Source organism: Rhinoderma darwinii (assembly GCF_050947455.1).
Source record: "Rhinoderma darwinii isolate aRhiDar2 chromosome 5 unlocalized genomic scaffold, aRhiDar2.hap1 SUPER_5_unloc_17, whole genome shotgun sequence".
Lineage (NCBI taxonomy): Eukaryota > Metazoa > Chordata > Amphibia > Anura > Rhinodermatidae > Rhinoderma > Rhinoderma darwinii.
In genome coordinates this window covers 337,947-359,803 of record NW_027461773.1, presented here as the reverse complement: position 1 = coordinate 359,803, position 21,857 = coordinate 337,947, and the positions used below count along the sequence as shown (strand labels likewise).

General features: G+C 47.8%; 15 non-coding genes across 15 annotated transcripts; all 15 read left to right on the top strand.

The window, feature by feature from the left end:
• The first annotated feature begins 866 nt into the window (after positions 1-866).
• Positions 867-1,057, top strand: LOC142686258 (U2 spliceosomal RNA). The gene has a single exon (XR_012855623.1). It is a non-coding gene; the product is annotated as a U2 spliceosomal RNA (small nuclear RNA).
• Positions 1,058-2,341: 1,284 nt separating this feature from the next.
• On the top strand, positions 2,342-2,532 carry LOC142686445 (U2 spliceosomal RNA). The gene has a single exon (XR_012855791.1). It is a non-coding gene; the product is annotated as a U2 spliceosomal RNA (small nuclear RNA).
• A 1,284-nt stretch (positions 2,533-3,816) lies between these two features.
• LOC142686257 (U2 spliceosomal RNA) lies at positions 3,817-4,007 on the top strand. The gene has a single exon (XR_012855622.1). It is a non-coding gene; the product is annotated as a U2 spliceosomal RNA (small nuclear RNA).
• A 1,296-nt stretch (positions 4,008-5,303) lies between these two features.
• On the top strand, positions 5,304-5,494 carry LOC142686256 (U2 spliceosomal RNA). Its single transcript, XR_012855621.1, has one exon. It is a non-coding gene; the product is annotated as a U2 spliceosomal RNA (small nuclear RNA).
• Positions 5,495-6,790: 1,296 nt separating this feature from the next.
• Positions 6,791-6,981, top strand: LOC142686255 (U2 spliceosomal RNA). The gene has a single exon (XR_012855620.1). It is a non-coding gene; the product is annotated as a U2 spliceosomal RNA (small nuclear RNA).
• Positions 6,982-8,265: 1,284 nt separating this feature from the next.
• On the top strand, positions 8,266-8,456 carry LOC142686253 (U2 spliceosomal RNA). The gene has a single exon (XR_012855619.1). It is a non-coding gene; the product is annotated as a U2 spliceosomal RNA (small nuclear RNA).
• A 1,272-nt stretch (positions 8,457-9,728) lies between these two features.
• On the top strand, positions 9,729-9,919 carry LOC142686252 (U2 spliceosomal RNA). Its single transcript, XR_012855618.1, has one exon. It is a non-coding gene; the product is annotated as a U2 spliceosomal RNA (small nuclear RNA).
• Positions 9,920-11,212: 1,293 nt separating this feature from the next.
• On the top strand, positions 11,213-11,403 carry LOC142686251 (U2 spliceosomal RNA). Its single transcript, XR_012855617.1, has one exon. It is a non-coding gene; the product is annotated as a U2 spliceosomal RNA (small nuclear RNA).
• A 1,292-nt stretch (positions 11,404-12,695) lies between these two features.
• On the top strand, positions 12,696-12,886 carry LOC142686250 (U2 spliceosomal RNA). The gene has a single exon (XR_012855616.1). It is a non-coding gene; the product is annotated as a U2 spliceosomal RNA (small nuclear RNA).
• Positions 12,887-14,166: 1,280 nt separating this feature from the next.
• On the top strand, positions 14,167-14,357 carry LOC142686249 (U2 spliceosomal RNA). Its single transcript, XR_012855615.1, has one exon. It is a non-coding gene; the product is annotated as a U2 spliceosomal RNA (small nuclear RNA).
• A 1,292-nt stretch (positions 14,358-15,649) lies between these two features.
• On the top strand, positions 15,650-15,840 carry LOC142686247 (U2 spliceosomal RNA). Its single transcript, XR_012855613.1, has one exon. It is a non-coding gene; the product is annotated as a U2 spliceosomal RNA (small nuclear RNA).
• Positions 15,841-17,136: 1,296 nt separating this feature from the next.
• On the top strand, positions 17,137-17,327 carry LOC142686246 (U2 spliceosomal RNA). Its single transcript, XR_012855612.1, has one exon. It is a non-coding gene; the product is annotated as a U2 spliceosomal RNA (small nuclear RNA).
• A 1,288-nt stretch (positions 17,328-18,615) lies between these two features.
• On the top strand, positions 18,616-18,806 carry LOC142686245 (U2 spliceosomal RNA). Its single transcript, XR_012855611.1, has one exon. It is a non-coding gene; the product is annotated as a U2 spliceosomal RNA (small nuclear RNA).
• A 1,300-nt stretch (positions 18,807-20,106) lies between these two features.
• Positions 20,107-20,297, top strand: LOC142686244 (U2 spliceosomal RNA). Its single transcript, XR_012855610.1, has one exon. It is a non-coding gene; the product is annotated as a U2 spliceosomal RNA (small nuclear RNA).
• Positions 20,298-21,565: 1,268 nt separating this feature from the next.
• On the top strand, positions 21,566-21,756 carry LOC142686242 (U2 spliceosomal RNA). The gene has a single exon (XR_012855609.1). It is a non-coding gene; the product is annotated as a U2 spliceosomal RNA (small nuclear RNA).
• The last annotated feature ends 101 nt before the right edge of the window (positions 21,757-21,857 follow it).

Below are 21,857 nucleotides of genomic sequence, written 5' to 3'. Positions count from 1 at the left end.
CCTGCCCGCCACAATGGACCTACCTGTGTACACTAGATGGATGTGATGGAATGTACTGTCGTCCCTACATTTCAAGAAGAAGTAAGAATTGCAGTTGCAACAAAGCCTTGCTTGCCTACAAAGAGAGCAGCAATTTGGATTTGTTACTATGTTACCTAGAAGAATAACAAACTGTGCAAGGATGGAGGTTGTAGGAGCAAGGAGAAGTTGTCTGTAAAGTTGGTGGATGCCTATTTTCCATTTTGCAGTCCCTTGTCTCCCTCTTGTGGCCTCCTGGAGGCAACTAGCTGTGCAAAAAAAAGACAGCCTGGCGGCCGGCTGTTGCAGTGTTGCCCTCTCAGGCAACACTGAGTGACTGACTGAGCCTCACCGTCTTATATAAAGTTCAGACGGAACTTTGCACGTGTCATAGTGGAGCCCTCAGGATTCCAGAGCCAGCTTTCTGACATCATAATGGGGCCTCAGAGATAAAAGCCTGGGCCCAGGCAGTGTTGGTCAGTGCTGCTCAGCAGGCAGCACTGGACTGGACTGGATTACAGCTGATACAAGGTGTGAAGGAACAAGGGGTGGCTGTGGGCATGCACTTGCTGCCGCTGCCAGTGTTTATCTGCATGGCAGCAGGGCATTTGGGCGTTGCCAGGAAGGCGTTTTTATGTAGATTCCTCCTCTTTCAGCACTGCATTGTGGTGCAAGCAAAAGAAGCAAATCCTGTCTGGCTTCCTCTCCGGCCTTTATTCACCTCCCGTGTAGCTGTGAGTGTGTGAGCCTGCAGGGCCCCATGGAATTGCCTAGAAGTAGGCTGAATCGCTGCAAGGGCTGAACAGCAGTATCGGGCAGGCTCGGGCAACGCGCGGCCCGTTCGGGTTATCGCTTCTCGGCCTTTTGGCTAAGATCAAGTGTAGTATCTGTTCTTATCAGTTTAATATCTGATACGTCCCCTATCTGGGGACCATATATTAAATGGATTTTTAGAACAGGGAGATGGAAATAGAGCTTGCTCTGTCCACTCCACGCATTGACCTGGTATTGCAGTATTTCCAGGACCGGTGCACCCTTTCCTTATGTGTTGACTAAAAGCAGATTCCAAAAGTGTTTTTTGTCTTTGCTATTGTTTCTGTCTTTCTGAAGGGATCTCCCCTTTTAATCCCATTATTTCAACACCTGTTGGACAATGCATGAGTGATAATGAGCTCATTGATTAAATGCAATTAATGAATAGATTGCCACCTCTTGTTGTGTGTCGTCTGTGTTTCTGTGTTTCCGGCATTTCACATTGGAACACCTCATTCACCTTCCTTGTCTTCTCTCCGCCCTCCCTTTTAGGTAAGTTAAAGAGCTGCACCTGAGCCAGCCACTGATTGATTGATTGATTGATTGATTGATTGATTGATTGATTGATTGATGCAGCACAACAGTCAAATAGTGGAGTGGAGTAGGGGAACAGCAAACAGCCAATAAAGCAGCCCGCCCGCTCGCCTGCCCGCCACAATGGACCTACCTGTGTACACTAGATGGATGTGATGGAATGTACTGTCGTCCCTACATTTCAAGAAGAAGTAAGAATTGCAGTTGCAACAAAGCCTTGCTTGCCTACAAAGAGAGCAGCAATTTGGATTTGTTACTATGTTACCTAGAAGAATAACAAACTGTGCAAGGATGGAGGTTGTAGGAGCAAGGAGAAGTTGTCTGTAAAGTTGGTGGATGCCTATTTTCCATTTTGCAGTCCCTTGTCTCCCTCTTGTGGCCTCCTGGAGGCAACTAGCTGTGCAAAAAAAAGACAGCCTGGCGGCCGGCTGTTGCAGTGTTGCCCTCTCAGGCAACACTGAGTGACTGACTGAGCCTCACCGTCTTATATAAAGTTCAGACGGAACTTTGCACGTGTCATAGTGGAGCCCTCAGGATTCCAGAGCCAGCTTTCTGACATCATAATGGGGCCTCAGAGATAAAAGCCTGGGCCCAGGCAGTGTTGGTCAGTGCTGCTCAGCAGGCAGCACTGGACTGGACTGGATTACAGCTGATACAAGGTGTGAAGGAACAAGGGGTGGCTGTGGGCATGCACTTGCTGCCGCTGCCAGTGTTTATCTGCATGGCAGCAGGGCATTTGGGCGTTGCCAGGAAGGCGTTTTTATGTAGATTCCTCCTCTTTCAGCACTGCATTGTGGTGCAAGCAAAAGAAGCAAATCCTGTCTGGCTTCCTCTCCGGCCTTTATTCACCTCCCGTGTAGCTGTGAGTGTGTGAGCCTGCAGGGCCCCATGGAATTGCCTAGAAGTAGGCTGAATCGCTGCAAGGGCTGAACAGCAGTATCGGGCAGGCTCGGGCAACGCGCGGCCCGTTCGGGTTATCGCTTCTCGGCCTTTTGGCTAAGATCAAGTGTAGTATCTGTTCTTATCAGTTTAATATCTGATACGTCCCCTATCTGGGGACCATATATTAAATGGATTTTTAGAACAGGGAGATGGAAATAGAGCTTGCTCTGTCCACTCCACGCATTGACCTGGTATTGCAGTATTTCAAGGACCGGTGCACCCTTTCCTTATGTGTTGACTAAAAGCAGATTCCAAAAGTGTTTTTTGTCTTTGCTATTGTTTCTGTCTTTCTGAAGGGATCTCCCCTTTTAATCCCATTATTTCAACACCTGTTGGACAATGCATGAGTGATAATGAGCTCATTGATTAAATGCAATTAATGAATAGATTGCCACCTCTTGTTGTGTGTCGTCTGTGTTTCTGTGTTTCCGGCATTTCACATTGGAACACCTCATTCACCTTCCTTGTCTTCTCTCCGCCCTCCCTTTTAGGTAAGTTAAAGAGCTGCACCTGAGCCAGCCACTGATTGATTGATTGATTGATTGATTGATTGATTGATTGATTGATTGATGCAGCACAACAGTCAAATAGTGGAGTGGAGTAGGGGAACAGCAAACAGCCAATAAAGCAGCCCGCCCGCTCGCCTGCCCGCCACAATGGACCTACCTGTGTACACTAGATGGATGTGATGGAATGTACTGTCGTCCCTACATTTCAAGAAGAAGTAAGAATTGCAGTTGCAACAAAGCCTTGCTTGCCTACAAAGAGAGCAGCAATTTGGATTTGTTACTATGTTACCTAGAAGAATAACAAACTGTGCAAGGATGGAGGTTGTAGGAGCAAGGAGAAGTTGTCTGTAAAGTTGGTGGATGCCTATTTTCCATTTTGCAGTCCCTCGTCTCCCTCTTGTGGCCTCCTGGAGGCAACTAGCTGTGCAAAAAAAAGACAGCCTGGCGGCCGGCTGTTGCAGTGTTGCCCTCTCAGGCAACACTGAGTGACTGACTGAGCCTCACCGTCTTATATAAAGTTCAGACGGAACTTTGCACGTGTCATAGTGGAGCCCTCAGGATTCCAGAGCCAGCTTTCTGACATCATAATGGGGCCTCAGAGATAAAAGCCTGGGCCCAGGCAGTGTTGGTCAGTGCTGCTCAGCAGGCAGCACTGGACTGGACTGGATTACAGCTGATACAAGGTGTGAAGGAACAAGGGGTGGCTGTGGGCATGCACTTGCTGCCGCTGCCAGTGTTTATCTGCATGGCAGCAGGGCATTTGGGCGTTGCCAGGAAGGCGTTTTTATGTAGATTCCTCCTCTTTCAGCACTGCATTGTGGTGCAAGCAAAAGAAGCAAATCCTGTCTGGCTTCCTCTCCGGCCTTTATTCACCTCCCGTGTAGCTGTGAGTGTGTGAGCCTGCAGGGCCCCATGGAATTGCCTAGAAGTAGGCTGAATCGCTGCAAGGGCTGAACAGCAGTATCGGGCAGGCTCGGGCAACGCGCGGCCCGTTCGGGTTATCGCTTCTCGGCCTTTTGGCTAAGATCAAGTGTAGTATCTGTTCTTATCAGTTTAATATCTGATACGTCCCCTATCTGGGGACCATATATTAAATGGATTTTTAGAACAGGGAGATGGAAATAGAGCTTGCTCTGTCCACTCCACGCATTGACCTGGTATTGCAGTATTTCCAGGACCGGTGCACCCTTTCCTTATGTGTTGACTAAAAGCAGATTCCAAAAGTGTTTTTTGTCTTTGCTATTGTTTCTGTCTTTCTGAAGGGATCTCCCCTTTTAATCCCATTATTTCAACACCTGTTGGACAATGCATGAGTGATAATGAGCTCATTGATTAAATGCAATTAATGAATAGATTGCCACCTCTTGTTGTGTGTCGTCTGTGTTTCTGTGTTTCCGGCATTTCACATTGGAACACCTCATTCACCTTCCTTGTCTTCTCTCCGCCCTCCCTTTTAGGTAAGTTAAAGAGCTGCACCTGAGCCAGCCACTGATTGATTGATTGATTGATTGATTGATTGATTGATTGATTGATTGATTGATTGATTGATGCAGCACAACAGTCAAATAGTGGAGTGGAGTAGGGGAACAGCAAACAGCCAATAAAGCAGCCCGCCCGCTCGCCTGCCCGCCACAATGGACCTACCTGTGTACACTAGATGGATGTGATGGAATGTACTGTCGTCCCTACATTTCAAGAAGAAGTAAGAATTGCAGTTGCAACAAAGCCTTGCTTGCCTACAAAGAGAGCAGCAATTTGGATTTGTTACTATGTTACCTAGAAGAATAACAAACTGTGCAAGGATGGAGGTTGTAGGAGCAAGGAGAAGTTGTCTGTAAAGTTGGTGGATGCCTATTTTCCATTTTGCAGTCCCTTGTCTCCCTCTTGTGGCCTCCTGGAGGCAACTAGCTGTGCAAAAAAAAGACAGCCTGGCGGCCGGCTGTTGCAGTGTTGCCCTCTCAGGCAACACTGAGTGACTGACTGAGCCTCACCGTCTTATATAAAGTTCAGACGGAACTTTGCACGTGTCATAGTGGAGCCCTCAGGATTCCAGAGCCAGCTTTCTGACATCATAATGGGGCCTCAGAGATAAAAGCCTGGGCCCAGGCAGTGTTGGTCAGTGCTGCTCAGCAGGCAGCACTGGACTGGACTGGATTACAGCTGATACAAGGTGTGAAGGAACAAGGGGTGGCTGTGGGCATGCACTTGCTGCCGCTGCCAGTGTTTATCTGCATGGCAGCAGGGCATTTGGGCGTTGCCAGGAAGGCGTTTTTATGTAGATTCCTCCTCTTTCAGCACTGCATTGTGGTGCAAGCAAAAGAAGCAAATCCTGTCTGGCTTCCTCTCCGGCCTTTATTCACCTCCCGTGTAGCTGTGAGTGTGTGAGCCTGCAGGGCCCCATGGAATTGCCTAGAAGTAGGCTGAATCGCTGCAAGGGCTGAACAGCAGTATCGGGCAGGCTCGGGCAACGCGCGGCCCGTTCGGGTTATCGCTTCTCGGCCTTTTGGCTAAGATCAAGTGTAGTATCTGTTCTTATCAGTTTAATATCTGATACGTCCCCTATCTGGGGACCATATATTAAATGGATTTTTAGAACAGGGAGATGGAAATAGAGCTTGCTCTGTCCACTCCACGCATTGACCTGGTATTGCAGTATTTCCAGGACCGGTGCACCCTTTCCTTATGTGTTGACTAAAAGCAGATTCCAAAAGTGTTTTTTGTCTTTGCTATTGTTTCTGTCTTTCTGAAGGGATCTCCCCTTTTAATCCCATTATTTCAACACCTGTTGGACAATGCATGAGTGATAATGAGCTCATTGATTAAATGCAATTAATGAATAGATTGCCACCTCTTGTTGTGTGTCGTCTGTGTTTCTGTGTTTCCGGCATTTCACATTGGAACACCTCATTCACCTTCCTTGTCTTCTCTCCGCCCTCCCTTTTAGGTAAGTTAAAGAGCTGCACCTGAGCCAGCCACTGATTGATTGATTGATTGATTGATTGATTGATTGATTGATTGATTGATTGATTGATTGATGCAGCACAACAGTCAAATAGTGGAGTGGAGTAGGGGAACAGCAAACAGCCAATAAAGCAGCCCGCCCGCTCGCCTGCCCGCCACAATGGACCTACCTGTGTACACTAGATGGATGTGATGGAATGTACTGTCGTCCCTACATTTCAAGAAGAAGTAAGAATTGCAGTTGCAACAAAGCCTTGCTTGCCTACAAAGAGAGCAGCAATTTGGATTTGTTACTATGTTACCTAGAAGAATAACAAACTGTGCAAGGATGGAGGTTGTAGGAGCAAGGAGAAGTTGTCTGTAAAGTTGGTGGATGCCTATTTTCCATTTTGCAGTCCCTTGTCTCCCTCTTGTGGCCTCCTGGAGGCAACTAGCTGTGCAAAAAAAAGACAGCCTGGCGGCCGGCTGTTGCAGTGTTGCCCTCTCAGGCAACACTGAGTGACTGACTGAGCCTCACCGTCTTATATAAAGTTCAGACGGAACTTTGCACGTGTCATAGTGGAGCCCTCAGGATTCCAGAGCCAGCTTTCTGACATCATAATGGGGCCTCAGAGATAAAAGCCTGGGCCCAGGCAGTGTTGGTCAGTGCTGCTCAGCAGGCAGCACTGGACTGGACTGGATTACAGCTGATACAAGGTGTGAAGGAACAAGGGGTGGCTGTGGGCATGCACTTGCTGCCGCTGCCAGTGTTTATCTGCATGGCAGCAGGGCATTTGGGCGTTGCCAGGAAGGCGTTTTTATGTAGATTCCTCCTCTTTCAGCACTGCATTGTGGTGCAAGCAAAAGAAGCAAATCCTGTCTGGCTTCCTCTCCGGCCTTTATTCACCTCCTGTGTAGCTGTGAGTGTGTGAGCCTGCAGGGCCCCATGGAATTGCCTAGAAGTAGGCTGAATCGCTGCAAGGGCTGAACAGCAGTATCGGGCAGGCTCGGGCAACGCGCGGCCCGTTCGGGTTATCGCTTCTCGGCCTTTTGGCTAAGATCAAGTGTAGTATCTGTTCTTATCAGTTTAATATCTGATACGTCCCCTATCTGGGGACCATATATTAAATGGATTTTTAGAACAGGGAGATGGAAATAGAGCTTGCTCTGTCCACTCCACGCATTGACCTGGTATTGCAGTATTTCCAGGACCGGTGCACCCTTTCCTTATGTGTTGACTAAAAGCAGATTCCAAAAGTGTTTTTTGTCTTTGCTATTGTTTCTGTCTTTCTGAAGGGATCTCCCCTTTTAATCCCATTATTTCAACACCTGTTGGACAATGCATGAGTGATAATGAGCTCATTGATTAAATGCAATTAATGAATAGATTGCCACCTCTTGTTGTGTGTCGTCTGTGTTTCTGTGTTTCCGGCATTTCACATTGGAACACCTCATTCATCTTCCTTGTCTTCTCTCCGCCCTCCCTTTTAGGTAAGTTAAAGAGCTGCACCTGAGCCAGCCACTGATTGATTGATTGATTGATTGATTGATTGATTGATTGATTGATTGATGCAGCACAACAGTCAAATAGTGGAGTGGAGTAGGGGAACAGCAAACAGCCAATAAAGCAGCCCGCCCGCTCGCCTGCCCGCCACAATGGACCTACCTGTGTACACTAGATGGATGTGATGGAATGTACTGTCGTCCCTACATTTCAAGAAGAAGTAAGAATTGCAGTTGCAACAAAGCCTTGCTTGCCTACAAAGAGAGCAGCAATTTGGATTTGTTACTATGTTACCTAGAAGAATAACAAACTGTGCAAGGATGGAGGTTGTAGGAGCAAGGAGAAGTTGTCTGTAAAGTTGGTGGATGCCTATTTTCCATTTTGCAGTCCCTTGTCTCCCTCTTGTGGCCTCCTGGAGGCAACTAGCTGTGCAAAAAAAAGACAGCCTGGCGGCCGGCTGTTGCAGTGTTGCCCTCTCAGGCAACACTGAGTGACTGACTGAGCCTCACCGTCTTATATAAAGTTCAGACGGAACTTTGCACGTGTCATAGTGGAGCCCTCAGGATTCCAGAGCCAGCTTTCTGACATCATAATGGGGCCTCAGAGATAAAAGCCTGGGCCCAGGCAGTGTTGGTCAGTGCTGCTCAGCAGGCAGCACTGGACTGGACTGGATTACAGCTGATACAAGGTGTGAAGGAACAAGGGGTGGCTGTGGGCATGCACTTGCTGCCGCTGCCAGTGTTTATCTGCATGGCAGCATGGCATTTGGGCGTTGCCAGGAAGGCGTTTTTATGTAGATTCCTCCTCTTTCAGCACTGCATTGTGGTGCAAGCAAAAGAAGCAAATCCTGTCTGGCTTCCTCTCCGGCCTTTATTCACCTCCCGTGTAGCTGTGAGTGTGTGAGCCTGCAGGGCCCCATGGAATTGCCTAGAAGTAGGCTGAATCGCTGCAAGGGCTGAACAGCAGTATCGGGCAGGCTCGGGCAACGCGCGGCCCGTTCGGGTTATCGCTTCTCGGCCTTTTGGCTAAGATCAAGTGTAGTATCTGTTCTTATCAGTTTAATATCTGATACGTCCCCTATCTGGGGACCATATATTAAATGGATTTTTAGAACAGGGAGATGGAAATAGAGCTTGCTCTGTCCACTCCACGCATTGACCTGGTATTGCAGTATTTCCAGGACCGGTGCACCCTTTCCTTATGTGTTGACTAAAAGCAGATTCCAAAAGTGTTTTTTGTCTTTGCTATTGTTTCTGTCTTTCTGAAGGGATCTCCCCTTTTAATCCCATTATTTCAACACCTGTTGGACAATGCATGAGTGATAATGAGCTCATTGATTAAATGCAATTAATGAATAGATTGCCACCTCTTGTTGTGTGTCGTCTGTGTTTCTGTGTTTCCGGCATTTCACATTGGAACACCTCATTCACCTTCCTTGTCTTCTCTCCGCCCTCCCTTTTAGGTAAGTTAAAGAGCTGCACCTGAGCCAGCCACTGATTGATTGATTGATTGATTGATTGATTGATTGATGCAGCACAACAGTCAAATAGTGGAGTGGAGTAGGGGAACAGCAAACAGCCAATAAAGCAGCCCGCCCGCTCGCCTGCCCGCCACAATGGACCTACCTGTGTACACTAGATGGATGTGATGGAATGTACTGTCGTCCCTACATTTCAAGAAGAAGTAAGAATTGCAGTTGCAACAAAGCCTTGCTTGCCTACAAAGAGAGCAGCAATTTGGATTTGTTACTATGTTACCTAGAAGAATAACAAACTGTGCAAGGATGGAGGTTGTAGGAGCAAGGAGAAGTTGTCTGTAAAGTTGGTGGATGCCTATTTTCCATTTTGCAGTCCCTTGTCTCCCTCTTGTGGCCTCCTGGAGGCAACTAGCTGTGCAAAAAAAAGACAGCCTGGCGGCCGGCTGTTGCAGTGTTGCCCTCTCAGGCAACACTGAGTGACTGACTGAGCCTCACCGTCTTATATAAAGTTCAGACGGAACTTTGCACGTGTCATAGTGGAGCCCTCAGGATTCCAGAGCCAGCTTTCTGACATCATAATGGGGCCTCAGAGATAAAAGCCTGGGCCCAGGCAGTGTTGGTCAGTGCTGCTCAGCAGGCAGCACTGGACTGGACTGGATTACAGCTGATACAAGGTGTGAAGGAACAAGGGGTGGCTGTGGGCATGCACTTGCTGCCGCTGCCAGTGTTTATCTGCATGGCAGCAGGGCATTTGGGCGTTGCCAGGAAGGCGTTTTTATGTAGATTCCTCCTCTTTCAGCACTGCATTGTGGTGCAAGCAAAAGAAGCAAATCCTGTCTGGCTTCCTCTCCGGCCTTTATTCACCTCCTGTGTAGCTGTGAGTGTGTGAGCCTGCAGGGCCCCATGGAATTGCCTAGAAGTAGGCTGAATCGCTGCAAGGGCTGAACAGCAGTATCGGGCAGGCTCGGGCAACGCGCGGCCCGTTCGGGTTATCGCTTCTCGGCCTTTTGGCTAAGATCAAGTGTAGTATCTGTTCTTATCAGTTTAATATCTGATACGTCCCCTATCTGGGGACCATATATTAAATGGATTTTTAGAACAGGGAGATGGAAATAGAGCTTGCTCTGTCCACTCCACGCATTGACCTGGTATTGCAGTATTTCCAGGACCGGTGCACCCTTTCCTTATGTGTTGACTAAAAGCAGATTCCAAAAGTGTTTTTTGTCTTTGCTATTGTTTCTGTCTTTCTGAAGGGATCTCCCCTTTTAATCCCATTATTTCAACACCTGTTGGACAATGCATGAGTGATAATGAGCTCATTGATTAAATGCAATTAATGAATAGATTGCCACCTCTTGTTGTGTGTCGTCTGTGTTTCTGTGTTTCCGGCATTTCACATTGGAACACCTCATTCATCTTCCTTGTCTTCTCTCCGCCCTCCCTTTTAGGTAAGTTAAAGAGCTGCACCTGAGCCAGCCACTGATTGATTGATTGATTGATTGATTGATTGATTGATTGATTGATTGATTGATTGATGCAGCACAACAGTCAAATAGTGGAGTGGAGTAGGGGAACAGCAAACAGCCAATAAAGCAGCCCGCCCGCTCGCCTGCCCGCCACAATGGACCTACCTGTGTACACTAGATGGATGTGATGGAATGTACTGTCGTTCCTACATTTCAAGAAGAAGTAAGAATTGCAGTTGCAACAAAGCCTTGCTTGCCTACAAAGAGAGCAGCAATTTGGATTTGTTACTATGTTACCTAGAAGAATAACAAACTGTGCAAGGATGGAGGTTGTAGGAGCAAGGAGAAGTTGTCTGTAAAGTTGGTGGATGCCTATTTTCCATTTTGCAGTCCCTTGTCTCCCTCTTGTGGCCTCCTGGAGGCAACTAGCTGTGCAAAAAAAAGACAGCCTGGCGGCCGGCTGTTGCAGTGTTGCCCTCTCAGGCAACACTGAGTGACTGACTGAGCCTCACCGTCTTATATAAAGTTCAGACGGAACTTTGCACGTGTCATAGTGGAGCCCTCAGGATTCCAGAGCCAGCTTTCTGACATCATAATGGGGCCTCAGAGATAAAAGCCTGGGCCCAGGCAGTGTTGGTCAGTGCTGCTCAGCAGGCAGCACTGGACTGGACTGGATTACAGCTGATACAAGGTGTGAAGGAACAAGGGGTGGCTGTGGGGCATGCACTTGCTGCCGCTGCCAGTGTTTATCTGCATGGCAGCTGGGCATTTGGGCGTTGCCAGGAAGGCGTTTTTATGTAGATTCCTCCTCTTTCAGCACTGCATTGTGGTGCAAGCAAAAGAAGCAAATCCTGTCTGGCTTCCTCTCCGGCCTTTATTCACCTCCCGTGTAGCTGTGAGTGTGTGAGCCTGCAGGGCCCCATGGAATTGCCTAGAAGTAGGCTGAATCGCTGCAAGGGCTGAACAGCAGTATCGGGCAGGCTCGGGCAACGCGCGGCCCGTTCGGGTTATCGCTTCTCGGCCTTTTGGCTAAGATCAAGTGTAGTATCTGTTCTTATCAGTTTAATATCTGATACGTCCCCTATCTGGGGACCATATATTAAATGGATTTTTAGAACAGGGAGATGGAAATAGAGCTTGCTCTGTCCACTCCACGCATTGACCTGGTATTGCAGTATTTCCAGGACCGGTGCACCCTTTCCTTATGTGTTGACTAAAAGCAGATTCCAAAAGTGTTTTTTGTCTTTGCTATTGTTTCTGTCTTTCTGAAGGGATCTCCCCTTTTAATCCCATTATTTCAACACCTGTTGGACAATGCATGAGTGATAATGAGCTCATTGATTAAATGCAATTAATGAATAGATTGCCACCTCTTGTTGTGTGTCGTCTGTGTTTCTGTGTTTCCGGCATTTCACATTGGAACACCTCATTCACCTTCCTTGTCTTCTCTCCGCCCTCCCTTTTAGGTAAGTTAAAGAGCTGCACCTGAGCCAGCCACTGATTGATTGATTGATTGATTGATTGATTGATTGATTGATTGATTGATTGATTGATGCAGCACAACAGTCAAATAGTGGAGTGGAGTAGGGGAACAGCAAACAGCCAATAAAGCAGCCCGCCCGCTCGCCTGCCCGCCACAATGGACCTACCTGTGTACACTAGATGGATGTGATGGAATGTACTGTCGTCCCTACATTTCAAGAAGAAGTAAGAATTGCAGTTGCAACAAAGCCTTGCTTGCCTACAAAGAGAGCAGCAATTTGGATTTGTTACTATGTTACCTAGAAGAATAACAAACTGTGCAAGGATGGAGGTTGTAGGAGCAAGGAGAAGTTGTCTGTAAAGTTGGTGGATGCCTATTTTCCATTTTGCAGTCCCTTGTCTCCCTCTTGTGGCCTCCTGGAGGCAACTAGCTGTGCAAAAAAAAGACAGCCTGGCGGCCGGCTGTTGCAGTGTTGCCCTCTCAGGCAACACTGAGTGACTGACTGAGCCTCACCGTCTTATATAAAGTTCAGACGGAACTTTGCACGTGTCATAGTGGAGCCCTCAGGATTCCAGAGCCAGCTTTCTGACATCATAATGGGGCCTCAGAGATAAAAGCCTGGGCCCAGGCAGTGTTGGTCAGTGCTGCTCAGCAGGCAGCACTGGACTGGACTGGATTACAGCTGATACAAGGTGTGAAGGAACAAGGGGTGGCTGTGGGCATGCACTTGCTGCCGCTGCCAGTGTTTATCTGCATGGCAGCAGGGCATTTGGGCGTTGCCAGGAAGGCGTTTTTATGTAGATTCCTCCTCTTTCAGCACTGCATTGTGGTGCAAGCAAAAGAAGCAAATCCTGTCTGGCTTCCTCTCCGGCCTTTATTCACCTCCCGTGTAGCTGTGAGTGTGTGAGCCTGCAGGGCCCCATGGAATTGCCTAGAAGTAGGCTGAATCGCTGCAAGGGCTGAACAGCAGTATCGGGCAGGCTCGGGCAACGCGCGGCCCGTTCGGGTTATCGCTTCTCGGCCTTTTGGCTAAGATCAAGTGTAGTATCTGTTCTTATCAGTTTAATATCTGATACGTCCCCTATCTGGGGACCATATATTAAATGGATTTTTAGAACAGGGAGATGGAAATAGAGCTTGCTCTGTCCACTCCACGCATTGACCTGGTATTGCAGTATTTCCAGGACCGGTGCACCCTTTCCTTATGTGTTGACTAAAAACAGATTCCAAAAGTGTTTTTTGTCTTTGCTATTGTTTCTGTCTTTCTGAAGGGATCTCCCCTTTTAATCCCATTATTTCAACACCTGTTGGACAATGCATGAGTGATAATGAGCTCATTGATTAAATGCAATTAATGAATAGATTGCCACCTCTTGTTGTGTGTCGTCTGTGTTTCTGTGTTTCCGGCATTTCACATTGGAACACCTCATTCACCTTCCTTGTCTTCTCTCCGCCCTCCCTTTTAGGTAAGTTAAAGAGCTGCACCTGAGCCAGCCACTGATTGATTGATTGATTGATTGATTGATTGATTGATTGATTGATGCAGCACAACAGTCAAATAGTGGAGTGGAGTAGGGGAACAGCAAACAGCCAATAAAGCAGCCCGCCCGCTCGCCTGCCCGCCACAATGGACCTACCTGTGTACACTAGATGGATGTGATGGAATGTACTGTCGTCCCTACATTTCAAGAAGAAGTAAGAATTGCAGTTGCAACAAAGCCTTGCTTGCCTACAAAGAGAGCAGCAATTTGGATTTGTTACTATGTTACCTAGAAGAATAACAAACTGTGCAAGGATGGAGGTTGTAGGAGCAAGGAGAAGTTGTCTGTAAAGTTGGTGGATGCCTATTTTCCATTTTGCAGTCCCTTGTCTCCCTCTTGTGGCCTCCTGGAGGCAACTAGCTGTGCAAAAAAAAGACAGCCTGGCGGCCGGCTGTTGCAGTGTTGCCCTCTCAGGCAACACTGAGTGACTGACTGAGCCTCACCGTCTTATATAAAGTTCAGACGGAACTTTGCATGTGTCATAGTGGAGCCCTCAGGATTCCAGAGCCAGCTTTCTGACATCATAATGGGGCCTCAGAGATAAAAGCCTGGGCCCAGGCAGTGTTGGTCAGTGCTGCTCAGCAGGCAGCACTGGACTGGACTGGATTACAGCTGATGCAAGGTGTGAAGGAACAAGGGGTGGCTGTGGGCATGCACTTGCTGCCGCTGCCAGTGTTTATCTGCATGGCAGCAGGGCATTTGGGCGTTGCCAGGAAGGCGTTTTTATGTAGATTCCTCCTCTTTCAGCACTGCATTGTGGTGCAAGCAAAAGAAGCAAATCCTGTCTGGCTTCCTCTCCGGCCTTTATTCACCTCCCGTGTAGCTGTGAGTGTGTGAGCCTGCAGGGCCCCATGGAATTGCCTAGAAGTAGGCTGAATCGCTGCAAGGGCTGAACAGCAGTATCGGGCAGGCTCGGGCAACGCGCGGCCCGTTCGGGTTATCGCTTCTCGGCCTTTTGGCTAAGATCAAGTGTAGTATCTGTTCTTATCAGTTTAATATCTGATACGTCCCCTATCTGGGGACCATATATTAAATGGATTTTTAGAACAGGGAGATGGAAATAGAGCTTGCTCTGTCCACTCCACGCATTGACCTGGTATTGCAGTATTTCCAGGACCGGTGCACCCTTTCCTTATGTGTTGACTAAAAGCAGATTCCAAAAGTGTTTTTTGTCTTTGCTATTGTTTCTGTCTTTCTGAAGGGATCTCCCCTTTTAATCCCATTATTTCAACACCTGTTGGACAATGCATGAGTGATAATGAGCTCATTGATTAAATGCAATTAATGAATAGATTGCCACCTCTTGTTGTGTGTCGTCTGTGTTTCTGTGTTTCCGGCATTTCACATTGGAACACCTCATTCACCTTCCTTGTCTTCTCTCCGCCCTCCCTTTTAGGTAAGTTAAAGAGCTGCACCTGAGCCAGCCACTGATTGATTGATTGATTGATTGATTGATTGATTGATTGATTGATTGATTGATTGATGCAGCACAACAGTCAAATAGTGGAGTGGAGTAGGGGAACAGCAAACAGCCAATAAAGCAGCCCGCCCGCTCGCCTGCCCGCCACAATGGACCTACCTGTGTACACTAGATGGATGTGATGGAATGTACTATCGTCCTTACATTTCAAGAAGAAGTAAGAATTGCAGTTGCAACAAAGCCTTGCTTGCCTACAAAGAGAGCAGCAATTTGGATTTGTTACTATGTTACCTAGAAGAATAACAAACTGTGCAAGGATGGAGGTTGTAGGAGCAAGGAGAAGTTGTCTGTAAAGTTGGTGGATGCCTATTTTCCATTTTGCAGTCCCTTGTCTCCCTCTTGTGGCCTCCTGGAGGCAACTAGCTGTGCAAAAAAAAGACAGCCTGGCGGCCGGCTGTTGCAGTGTTGCCCTCTCAGGCAACACTGAGTGACTGACTGAGCCTCACCGTCTTATATAAAGTTCAGACGGAACTTTGCACGTGTCATAGTGGAGCCCTCAGGATTCCAGAGCCAGCTTTCTGACATCATAATGGGGCCTCAGAGATAAAAGCCTGGGCCCAGGCAGTGTTGGTCAGTGCTGCTCAGCAGGCAGCACTGGACTGGACTGGATTACAGCTGATACAAGGTGTGAAGGAACAAGGGGTGGCTGTGGGCATGCACTTGCTGCCGCTGCCAGTGTTTATCTGCATGGCAGCAGGGCATTTGGGCGTTGCCAGGAAGGCGTTTTTATGTAGATTCCTCCTCTTTCAGCACTGCATTGTGGTGCAAGCAAAAGAAGCAAATCCTGTCTGGCTTCCTCTCCGGCCTTTATTCACCTCCCGTGTAGCTGTGAGTGTGTGAGCCTGCAGGGCCCCATGGAATTGCCTAGAAGTAGGCTGAATCGCTGCAAGGGCTGAACAGCAGTATCGGGCAGGCTCGGGCAACGCGCGGCCCGTTCGGGTTATCGCTTCTCGGCCTTTTGGCTAAGATCAAGTGTAGTATCTGTTCTTATCAGTTTAATATCTGATACGTCCCCTATCTGGGGACCATATATTAAATGGATTTTTAGAACAGGGAGATGGAAATAGAGCTTGCTCTGTCCACTCCACGCATTGACCTGGTATTGCAGTATTTCCAGGACCGGTGCACCCTTTCCTTATGTGTTGACTAAAAGCAGATTCCAAAAGTGTTTTTTGTCTTTGCTATTGTTTCTGTCTTTCTGAAGGGATCTCCCCTTTTAATCCCATTATTTCAACACCTGTTGGACAATGCATGAGTGATAATGAGCTCATTGATTAAATGCAATTAATGAATAGATTGCCACCTCTTGTTGTGTGTCGTCTGTGTTTCTGTGTTTCCGGCATTTCACATTGGAACACCTCATTCACCTTCCTTGTCTTCTCTCCGCCCTCCCTTTTAGGTAAGTTAAAGAGCTGCACCTGAGCCAGCCACTGATTGATTGATTGATTGATTGATTGATTGATTGATTGATTGATTGATTGATTGATTGATGCAGCACAACAGTCAAATAGTGGAGTGGAGTAGGGGAACAGCAAACAGCCAATAAAGCAGCCCGCCCGCTCGCCTGCCCGCCACAATGGACCTACCTGTGTACACTAGATGGATGTGATGGAATGTACTATCGTCCCTACATTTCAAGAAGAAGTAAGAATTGCAGTTGCAACAAAGCCTTGCTTGCCTACAAAGAGAGCAGCAATTTGGATTTGTTACTATGTTACCTAGAAGAATAACAAACTGTGCAAGGATGGAGGTTGTAGGAGCAAGGAGAAGTTGTCTGTAAAGTTGGTGGATGCCTATTTTCCATTTTGCAGTCCCTTGTCTCCCTCTTGTGGCCTCCTGGAGGCAACTAGCTGTGCAAAAAAAAGACAGCCTGGCGGCCGGCTGTTGCAGTGTTGCCCTCTCAGGCAACACTGAGTGACTGACTGAGCCTCACCGTCTTATATAAAGTTCAGACGGAACTTTGCACGTGTCATAGTGGAGCCCTCAGGATTCCAGAGCCAGCTTTCTGACATCATAATGGGGCCTCAGAGATAAAAGCCTGGGCCCAGGCAGTGTTGGTCAGTGCTGCTCAGCAGGCAGCACTGGACTGGACTGGATTACAGCTGATACAAGGTGTGAAGGAACAAGGGGTGGCTGTGGGCATGCACTTGCTGCCGCTGCCAGTGTTTATCTGCATGGCAGCAGGGCATTTGGGCGTTGCCAGGAAGGCGTTTTTATGTAGATTCCTCCTCTTTCAGCACTGCATTGTGGTGCAAGCAAAAGAAGCAAATCCTGTCTGGCTTCCTCTCCGGCCTTTATTCACCTCCCGTGTAGCTGTGAGTGTGTGAGCCTGCAGGGCCCCATGGAATTGCCTAGAAGTAGGCTGAATCGCTGCAAGGGCTGAACAGCAGTATCGGGCAGGCTCGGGCAACGCGCGGCCCGTTCGGGTTATCGCTTCTCGGCCTTTTGGCTAAGATCAAGTGTAGTATCTGTTCTTATCAGTTTAATATCTGATACGTCCCCTATCTGGGGACCATATATTAAATGGATTTTTAGAACAGGGAGATGGAAATAGAGCTTGCTCTGTCCACTCCACGCATTGACCTGGTATTGCAGTATTTCCAGGACCGGTGCACCCTTTCCTTATGTGTTGACTAAAAGCAGATTCCAAAAGTGTTTTTTGTCTTTGCTATTGTTTCTGTCTTTCTGAAGGGATCTCCCCTTTTAATCCCATTATTTCAACACCTGTTGGACAATGCATGAGTGATAATGAGCTCATTGATTAAATGCAATTAATGAATAGATTGCCACCTCTTGTTGTGTGTCGTCTGTGTTTCTGTGTTTCCGGCATTTCACATTGGAACACCTCATTCACCTTCCTTGTCTTCTCTCCGCCCTCCCTTTTAGGTAAGTTAAAGAGCTGCACCTGAGCCAGCCACTGATTGATTGATTGATTGATTGATTGATTGATTGATTGATTGATTGATTGATGCAGCACAACAGTCAAATAGTGGAGTGGAGTAGGGGAACAGCAAACAGCCAATAAAGCAGCCCGCCCGCTCGCCTGCCCGCCACAATGGACCTACCTGTGTACACTAGATGGATGTGATGGAATGTACTGTCGTCCCTACATTTCAAGAAGAAGTAAGAATTGCAGTTGCAACAAAGCCTTGCTTGCCTACAAAGAGAGCAGCAATTTGGATTTGTTACTATGTTACCTAGAAGAATAACAAACTGTGCAAGGATGGAGGTTGTAGGAGCAAGGAGAAGTTGTCTGTAAAGTTGGTGGATGCCTATTTTCCATTTTGCAGTCCCTTGTCTCCCTCTTGTGGCCTCCTGGAGGCAACTAGCTGTGCAAAAAAAAGACAGCCTGGCGGCCGGCTGTTACAGTGTTGCCCTCTCAGGCAACACTGAGTGACTGACTGAGCCTCACCGTCTTATATAAAGTTCAGACGGAACTTTGCACGTGTCATAGTGGAGCCCTCAGGATTCCAGAGCCAGCTTTCTGACATCATAATGGGGCCTCAGAGATAAAAGCCTGGGCCCAGGCAGTGTTGGTCAGTGCTGCTCAGCAGGCAGCACTGGACTGGACTGGATTACAGCTGATACAAGGTGTGAAGGAACAAGGGGTGGCTGTGGGCATGCACTTGCTGCCGCTGCCAGTGTTTATCTGCATGGCAGCAGGGCATTTGGGCGTTGCCAGGAAGGCGTTTTTATGTAGATTCCTCCTCTTTCAGCACTGCATTGTGGTGCAAGCAAAAGAAGCAAATCCTGTCTGGCTTCCTCTCCGGCCTTTATTCACCTCCCGTGTAGCTGTGAGTGTGTGAGCCTGCAGGGCCCCATGGAAATGCCTAGAAGTAGGCTGAATCGCTGCAAGGGCTGAACAGCAGTATCGGGCAGGCTCGGGCAACGCGCGGCCCGTTCGGGTTATCGCTTCTCGGCCTTTTGGCTAAGATCAAGTGTAGTATCTGTTCTTATCAGTTTAATATCTGATACGTCCCCTATCTGGGGACCATATATTAAATGGATTTTTAGAACAGGGAGATGGAAATAGAGCTTGCTCTGTCCACTCCACGCATTGACCTGGTATTGCAGTATTTCCAGGACCGGTGCACCCTTTCCTTATGTGTTGACTAAAAGCAGATTCCAAAAGTGTTTTTTGTCTTTGCTATTGTTTCTGTCTTTCTGAAGGGATCTCCCCTTTTAATCCCATTATTTCAACACCTGTTGGACAATGCATGAGTGATAATGAGCTCATTGATTAAATGCAATTAATGAATAGATTGCCACCTCTTGTTGTGTGTCGTCTGTGTTTCTGTGTTTCCGGCATTTCACATTGGAACACCTCATTCACCTTCCTTGTCTTCTCTCCGCCCTCCCTTTTAGGTAAGTTAAAGAGCTGCACCTGAGCCAGCCACTGATTGATTGATTGATTGATTGATTGATTGATTGATTGATTGATTGATTGATTGATTGATTGATGCAGCACAACAGTCAAATAGTGGAGTGGAGTAGGGGAACAGCAAACAGCCAATAAAGCAGCCCGCCCGCTCGCCTGCCCGCCACAATGGACCTACCTGTGTACACTAGATGGATGTGATGGAATGTACTGTCGTCCCTACATTTCAAGAAGAAGTAAGAATTGCAGTTGCAACAAAGCCTTGCTTGCCTACAAAGAGAGCAGCAATTTGGATTTGTTACTATGTTACCTAGAAGAATAACAAACTGTGCAAGGATGGAGGTTGTAGGAGCAAGGAGAAGTTGTCTGTAAAGTTGGTGGATGCCTATTTTCCATTTTGCAGTCCCTTGTCTCCCTCTTGTGGCCTCCTGGAGGCAACTAGCTGTGCAAAAAAAAGACAGCCTGGCGGCCGGCTGTTGCAGTGTTGCCCTCTCAGGCAACACTGAGTGACTGACTGAGCCTCACCGTCTTATATAAAGTTCAGACGGAACTTTGCACGTGTCATAGTGGAGCCCTCAGGATTCCAGAGCCAGCTTTCTGACATCATAATGGGGCCTCAGAGATAAAAGCCTGGGCCCAGGCAGTGTTGGTCAGTGCTGCTCAGCAGGCAGCACTGGACTGGACTGGATTACAGCTGATACAAGGTGTGAAGGAACAAGGGGTGGCTGTGGGCATGCACTTGCTGCCGCTGCCAGTGTTTATCTGCATGGCAGCAGGGCATTTGGGCGTTGCCAGGAAGGCGTTTTTATGTAGATTCCTCCTCTTTCAGCACTGCATTGTGGTGCAAGCAAAAGAAGCAAATCCTGTCTGGCTTCCTCTCCGGCCTTTATTCACCTCCCGTGTAGCTGTGAGTGTGTGAGCCTGCAGGGCCCCATGGAATTGCCTAGAAGTAGGCTGAATCGCTGCAAGGGCTGAACAGCAGTATCGGGCAGGCTCGGGCAACGCGCGGCCCGTTCGGGTTATCGCTTCTCGGCCTTTTGGCTAAGATCAAGTGTAGTATCTGTTCTTATCAGTTTAATATCTGATACGTCCCCTATCTGGGGACCATATATTAAATGGATTTTTAGAACAGGGAGATGGAAATAGAGCTTGCTCTGTCCACTCCACGCATTGACCTGGTATTGCAGTATTTCCAGGACCGGTGCACCCTTTCCTTATGTGTTGACTAAAAGCAGATTCCAAAAGTGTTTTTTGTCTTTGCTATTGTTTCTGTCTTTCTGAAGGGATCTCCCCTTTTAATCCCATTATTTCAACACCTGTTGGACAATGCATGAGTGATAATGAGCTCATTGATTAAATGCAATTAATGAATAGATTGCCACCTCTTGTTGTGTGTCGTCTGTGTTTCTGTGTTTCCGGCATTTCACATTGGAACACCTCATTCACCTTCCTTGTCTTCTCTCCGCCCTCCCTTTTAGGTAAGTTAAAGAGCTGCACCTGAGCCAGCCACTGATTGATTGATTGATTGATTGATTGATTGATGCAGCACAACAGTCAAATAGTGGAGTGGAGTAGGGGAACAGCAAACAGCCAATAAAGCAGCCCGCCCGCTCGCCTGCCCGCCACAATGGACCTACCTGTGTACACTAGATGGATGTGATGGAATGTACTGTCGTCCCTACATTTCAAGAAGAAGTAAGAATTGCAGTTGCAACAAAGCCTTGCTTGCCTACAAAGAGAGCAGCAATTTGGATTTGTTACTATGTTACCTAGAAGAATAACAAACTGTGCAAGGATGGAGGTTGTAGGAGCAAGGAGAAGTTGTCTGTAAAGTTGGTGGATGCCTATTTTCCATTTTGCAGTCCCTTGTCTCCCTCTTGTGGCCTCCTGGAGGCAACTAGCTGTGCAAAAAAAAGACAGCCTGGCGGCCGGCTGTTGCAGTGTTGCCCTCTCAGGCAACACTGAGTGACTGACTGAGCCTCACCGTCTTATATAAAGTTCAGACGGAACTTTGCACGTGTCATAGTGGAGCCCTCAGGATTCCAGAGCCAGCTTTCTGACATCATAATGGGGCCTCAGAGATAAAAGCCTGGGCCCAGGCAGTGTTGGTCAGTGCTGCTCAGCAGGCAGCACTGGACTGGACTGGATTACAGCTGATACAAGGTGTGAAGGAACAAGGGGTGGCTGTGGGCATGCACTTGCTGCCGCTGCCAGTGTTTATCTGCATGGCAGCAGGGCATTTGGGCGTTGCCAGGAAGGCGTTTTTATGTAGATTCCTCCTCTTTCAGCACTGCATTGTGGTGCAAGCAAAAGAAGCAAATCCTGTCTGGCTTCCTCTCCGGCCTTTATTCACCTCCCGTGTAGCTGTGAGTGTGTGAGCCTGCAGGGCCCCATGGAATTGCCTAGAAGTAGGCTGAATCGCTGCAAGGGCTGAACAGCAGTATCGGGCAGGCTCGGGCAACGCGCGGCCCGTTCGGGTTATCGCTTCTCGGCCTTTTGGCTAAGATCAAGTGTAGTATCTGTTCTTATCAGTTTAATATCTGATACGTCCCCTATCTGGGGACCATATATTAAATGGATTTTTAGAACAGGGAGATGGAAATAGAGCTTGCTCTGTCCACTCCACGCATTGACCTGGTATTGCAGTATTTCCAGGACCGGTGCACCCTTTCCTTATGTGTTGACTAAAAGCAGATTCCAAAAGTGTTTTTTGTCTTTGCTATTGTTTCTGTCTTTCTGAAGGGATCTCCCCTTTTAATCCCATTATTTCAA